This window comes from Lynx rufus, unplaced genomic scaffold (assembly GCF_022079265.1).
Source record: "Lynx rufus isolate CCGP_SWC_20201006 ecotype Redwood Valley unplaced genomic scaffold, mLynRuf1.p SCAF_1, whole genome shotgun sequence".
NCBI classification, from domain to species: Eukaryota; Metazoa; Chordata; class Mammalia; order Carnivora; family Felidae; genus Lynx; species Lynx rufus.
In genome coordinates this window covers 19,895,261-19,900,799 of record NW_025814823.1, presented here as the reverse complement: position 1 = coordinate 19,900,799, position 5,539 = coordinate 19,895,261, and the positions used below count along the sequence as shown (strand labels likewise).

The following is a 5,539-nucleotide window of genomic DNA, read 5'->3' as shown; positions in this document are numbered from 1 at the left end:
GATCTTTGCCCCTGTGACCAATCAGCATATGTGGTGCAAATTAGCACAGCTATAAATTTATGATCTCCAACCACAGACAGATCATCTATGATGCTGTGCAGTCATCTTATGGGTCTTTAAACAACCCCATTCCACCCTAAATTTCTAAATGGTGCTTCCAAACCTTTACTGCTCTCCTCATGACCCCTTCCCACAAACCATCATTAGATGTAACTCCCTCAATCTCTTACCCTCCTTCCACCCAACTAGAGACTTATCTTTATTTACACTGATCATCCCCTCCTTCCATCTCATTGGAGAGGGTGGTCCTCCACTTGCTCAAAACTACTTTGGATACCAATCTTTCTTATTTCCTTTGATGCTTCAGTCTTATCATTTATGCATTCTATAGTGTATCCTCAATTCTTCTCGCTCCACTGCTCTCTTCCCTTAATCTATGAACATGCTCAAGCTTTTTATCTTTAAAGGGAAAAGAAGGCCTTCTCTCTTCTACACCAACACTCTCTTTTCATTCACAGGCAACCTTTTTCAAAGATCACTCCATGAAACTGTCACTGCTTCTTTACTACTCTCCCATTGACTACTTTACCTTTTCTTTACTTTACTTCCATCTGGCTTTCATTCCTACTTAAATAATGAAGCTCCCTCAGCAGAAGGCAGAGGTGAAATCCATATCACCCAATCCATTATGGAGTTCTTAGGCTTTGACATACATGCCGTCTCTGTGTCATTGACCACTGGCCACACCTTTTTCTTAAGTTCCCTCTTCTTTGGCACATGTGACATCACCCTCTGCTGGTTCCCCACCTACCTCTGATGATTTCTTTTCAGTCTTCTCTTTCCAATCTTTCAAACGCTTATATTCTCTAGGGCTCTGTTCTCACCTTTTCTCTTCACTTCATTCACACTTTTGTTTGGTGATCCCATCCAATGTATAGCTCCAACTTCACCCGTAATCTGATGATTCTCTAAAAATTTGCCTAGATACCCCAGATATCCTAGAGCTCTACTGAGCCCTAGGACAGCAGCTCCCTTTTGCACATTTCTGCTTGGTGGTCACACACATGTATCATATTCAACATGTCCTAATTCAAAGTCTTCCTCTCTCCCTTCCCCCAACCCGTACTTCCTGGGCTCTCCTCTTGTTGGGTGACACAATGATCCATCCAACCACACAAGCCAGAAATCTGAGTATTATTCTCACCTCCTCATTCAAATCTTCTCTTTTATTCTGTTCTCAATTAGTAAAATTTGATCACATTTGTTTCCTAAATCTCTTGAATTTGTGTTTTTTTCTTGAGTCCCTCGGCTACTGCTCCATCTCCAACCTGGCCCTGTGCCCCTGACTACTGCCTTGTCCTTTCTAATCTTTCCTTTGTAAGACTGCTAGCAGCTTTCTTTTCTTGTTAAGGTAACTTTCTAAGTAGCATATCAATCTTCAGGTTAGAGTCTTTAAGTGAGAGGAATATGGCCACAGGATAGTAAAGTTATACAAATTAATTTTTATAAACCTATTTTAATCTACAATTTTTATGTTAAATTTATAATTTAAAACATTTTTATTGAAGTATAGTTGATACAATGTTACATTACTTTCAAGTGTATTAAATTTATAATTTTAAAATATCAGGACGTTCGGTAGAGCAATGTTCAGAACTTCCACTCTGGATCCTCTTTCTCAGAATCAGGCAAGATAACATGGCATTCAAGAACTTGGTTTTTATGGCTCAAATCAAAATCACAAGAAGCAACAAGTATTGACGAGGTTGTGGAGAAAAAGGAACCCTCTCACACTGTTGGTGGGAATGCAAACTGGTGTAGCCACTGTGGAAAACAGCAAGGAGTTTCCTCAGAAACTAAAAACAGGACTACCCGACGATTCAGCACTACTGGGTATTTACCCGCAAAATACAAAAACACTAAATTGAAAGGATTTACGCACCCCTATGTTTATTGCAGCACTATTTACAATAGCCAAATTATGGAAGCAGTCAAGTGTTCATCAATAGATGACTGGGTAAAGAAGATGTGGTATGTATATACGATGGAATATTACTCAGCCATAAAAAGAAATGAAATCTTCCCTTTAGCAATGACATGATGGAGCTAGAGAGTATAATGCTAAGTGAAATAAGTCAGAGAAAGACAAATACCATATGATTTCACTCATACTGGGAATTTCAGAAACAAAACAAACTAACAAAGGGGGAGAGAGAGAGAGAGAGAGACCAAGAAACAGACTCCGTAACTATAGAAAACAAACTAATGGTTACCAGAGAGGAGCTGGGTGGGGGGATGGGTGAAATAAGAGATGGGGATTGAAGAGTGCACTTGTGATGGGCACAGGGTGATGTATGCAGTTTACTATGTTGTACACCTGAAACTAATATAAACACTGTATGTTAACTATACCGGAATTAAAATTAAAAACTTAAAAAAAAAAGAAATTAAAAAAAATTTTTTTATTTTATTTTTGAGAGAGCACAAGTGGGGGAGGGGCAGAGACAGGGGGACAGAGGATCCCAAGCAGGATCTGCACTGACAGCAGCAAGCCCAATGTGGGGCTTGAACTCACAAACTTCGAGACCATGACCTGCACCAAAGTCAGATGCTCAACCCACTGAACCAGGTGCTCCCCTCCACCCTGCAAAAGAACTTGGTTTTTCATAGTTTTCAGTTATCAAGTTGGTAAAATGCACACTATCTATGAAATTTAGTGCTCAAATCAAATAATAAAAATATGTTTATTTCATTTACACAAAATCTTGAAGTTCTCCCCATAAAAAAAAAAATCAGTCTGCCAGTACTTTTCTTAAGATGGTATCCAGTTCTCTCACTTCTCGATCTGATGTGAGAGAGCTGGTTTTGTAATTGGAATGCCTAGGAAATACTGAGTGGAGGGCATAGCCGCAGATTTTGTATTTATTTGTTTAGATTCTTTGTAGTTAAAAGGCATTTCTTTCTCATTGTTCTTCCCAATTCTTAGGTCTAGGGAGAGAAGGAAAGTGACAGTAGGAGTACCTAAATCCAAGTTTATACTATGCTATATACTTATACCATATACATATATGTCATATATACGTATATGTATATACATAAATATATGACTTTTTTTTTTTTTTTAATTTTTTTTTTCAACGTTTATTTTCCATTTTTGGGACAGAGAGAGACAGAGCATGAACGGGGGAGGGCAGAGAGAGAGGGAGACACAGAATCGGAAACAGGCTCCAGGCTCCGAGCCATCAGCCCAGAGCCTGACGCGGGGCTCGAACTCACGGACCGCGAGATCGTGACCTGGCTGAAGTCGGACGCTCAACCGACTGCGCCACCCAGGCGCCCCTATATGACTTTTTTTTAAGGTAGGTTTCACACCCAACATGGAGCCCAATGTGGGCCTTGGTTGAACTCACAACCCTGAGATCAAGACCTGAGCTGAGATCAAGAGTTGAACACTTAACCGACTGAGCTACCCTGGCCTTTTTTTTCTAGGTCCAATAATGGTTTTATTTCTTAGGGACAAACATATATGGGAAAGAAACTCCAAAAGGAAGCATAAACATGAGCACGAACAGCAAAATGACACTAGGATGGAGGGCCAGATGAATGGCAAACTCCACAGTAGACCTCGTCATGCCCTGGTTTCTCGGAAAAACATTTGCCCTGCCCCCAAGTGCCCATTACAAAGGTGGAGGGTGGGGGCAGTGAGGTGGAATGCTTCCCTACTTTGTGCAAAGGAGATGAATGTACCTGTCTATTCCAAGAGGCCTCTCAGGGACACCAAAACTTCACCTTCATGAATGGAGGCGGATGTGAAGCGCCTGGGTGACTCAGTCGGTTAAGCGTCTGACTTCAGCTCAGGTCATGATCTCACAGCTTATGAGTTCCATCCCTGCGTAGGGCTCTGTGCTGATGGCTCAGAGCCAGGAGCCTGCTTCAGATTCTGTGTCTCCCTCTCTCTCTGCCCCTCCCCCATTCACACTCTGTCTCTCTCTCAAAAATACATAACCGTTAAAGAAAAAAAGAATGGAGGTCAATAGATAAGAATGAGAGACGCCTGGGTGTTGCTTATATATATACACATATATACACGCATTTTTTTTTTAATGTAGAAAGCTTCATGAATTTGCATATCATCCTTGTGCAGAGACCATGCTAATCTTCTCTGTATCACTCCAATTTTAGAATACGTGCTATATTTTTTCTTCCTCTTTTTCTTGAGATATAACTGATGTACAACACTACAGTATCAGTTTCAGATATACAATGTAATGACTTGATGTTTGTATATATTATGAAATGCTCACCACAATAAGTCTAGTTAACATCCGTTACTACACAGAGTTACAGGTTTTTTTTTTCTTGTGATAGAGCTTTCAAGATCTACTCTCTCAGCAACTTTCACATATACAATACAGTACCATTAACCATAGTCACCATGCCTCTATTTTTAATCAGCATAATTTTAACTGCATTTTGATATCTGATATGATCATTATCCCCTCTTTACCTTTTGCAAGACCATATTATCTTTCATTTTAACCCTACTCTTGCTTTTCAAAATGTCTATTTTTCTCGTGTGTTTATGCCAAGTAATTGAGTCTCAGGTTGCCAAAGAGAAAAAGGATCGAGGGAGAATGGACATTTAGAATTTTTTTTTTATCTTATTTTCTAAAAATAAGACTGAGAGGTACTTTGAAATTTTTGAAGGCCTAACTGTAGAGGTTGAGGCTGACTCTGGAAACCAAGACTTCCCAACTTTGAATTTCAGCTCTGCCACTCACAAGCTGGGTAGGCTTCGGTAAGTTTCTTAACCTCTCTTGAGTCCTCAACGGTAACACATTGGGATAACAGTATAATACCTACTACAGTCCTGTTTTCAAGATTGAACAAATGAATACATAAATCTTTTGGACAGTGCCTGGCAGGTAGGAAGTTCTTAGCAAATACTGACTCCTGCTAATGCCTCCCTAGAACAAATGCACCACGAGAAGAGAAACTTCTCTTTTAGCCACTACCCTATCACCAACATCTAGAAAACAGCAATAAATGTTTGCAGTTCAATTCACTGAAGTTCAACAGATTTTTATGAATACTTATGACAGGTCTGACAGGCTCCAGAGATCCTGTGATGAGTTAAGAATTGGGCCCTGTCCTACAGAGGTGAAGATAGACAGGGCGGTACTGTTCTCTCTCTACTGTTGCTTTGCATGTGCTGTTCCTCTGCCTGGAATACCATCCCTCCCCACCCCCTACCCCCCCACAATACACACACACACACACACACACACACACACACACACACACACACTTCTTCCTCTGATTAATTCCTACATTATTCACATCCTTACAACTCTCAGCTCAGATACTACAGTTCCAATGAAAAGCTTTCCTGCCGCCCCCCGAATGGGTGGGGCTCCTTTCGCAGCCCTGTGCAAACTTCTGTCATGTTCTCAGCAGGTGGCAATTTGTCTGTCTCCTCCCACTGACTCGACTGAGCAATCTGAGGTCAGGATGATGGATCACAGCTCTGGGGCCTTAG

General features: G+C 40.7%; 1 pseudogene; it reads right to left on the bottom strand.

Annotated features, from left to right (window-relative positions):
- Positions 1–4,099: 4,099 nt before the first annotated feature.
- Positions 4,100–4,197, bottom strand: LOC124523165 (uncharacterized; annotated as a pseudogene).
- Between the last annotated feature and the right edge of the window lie 1,342 nt (positions 4,198–5,539).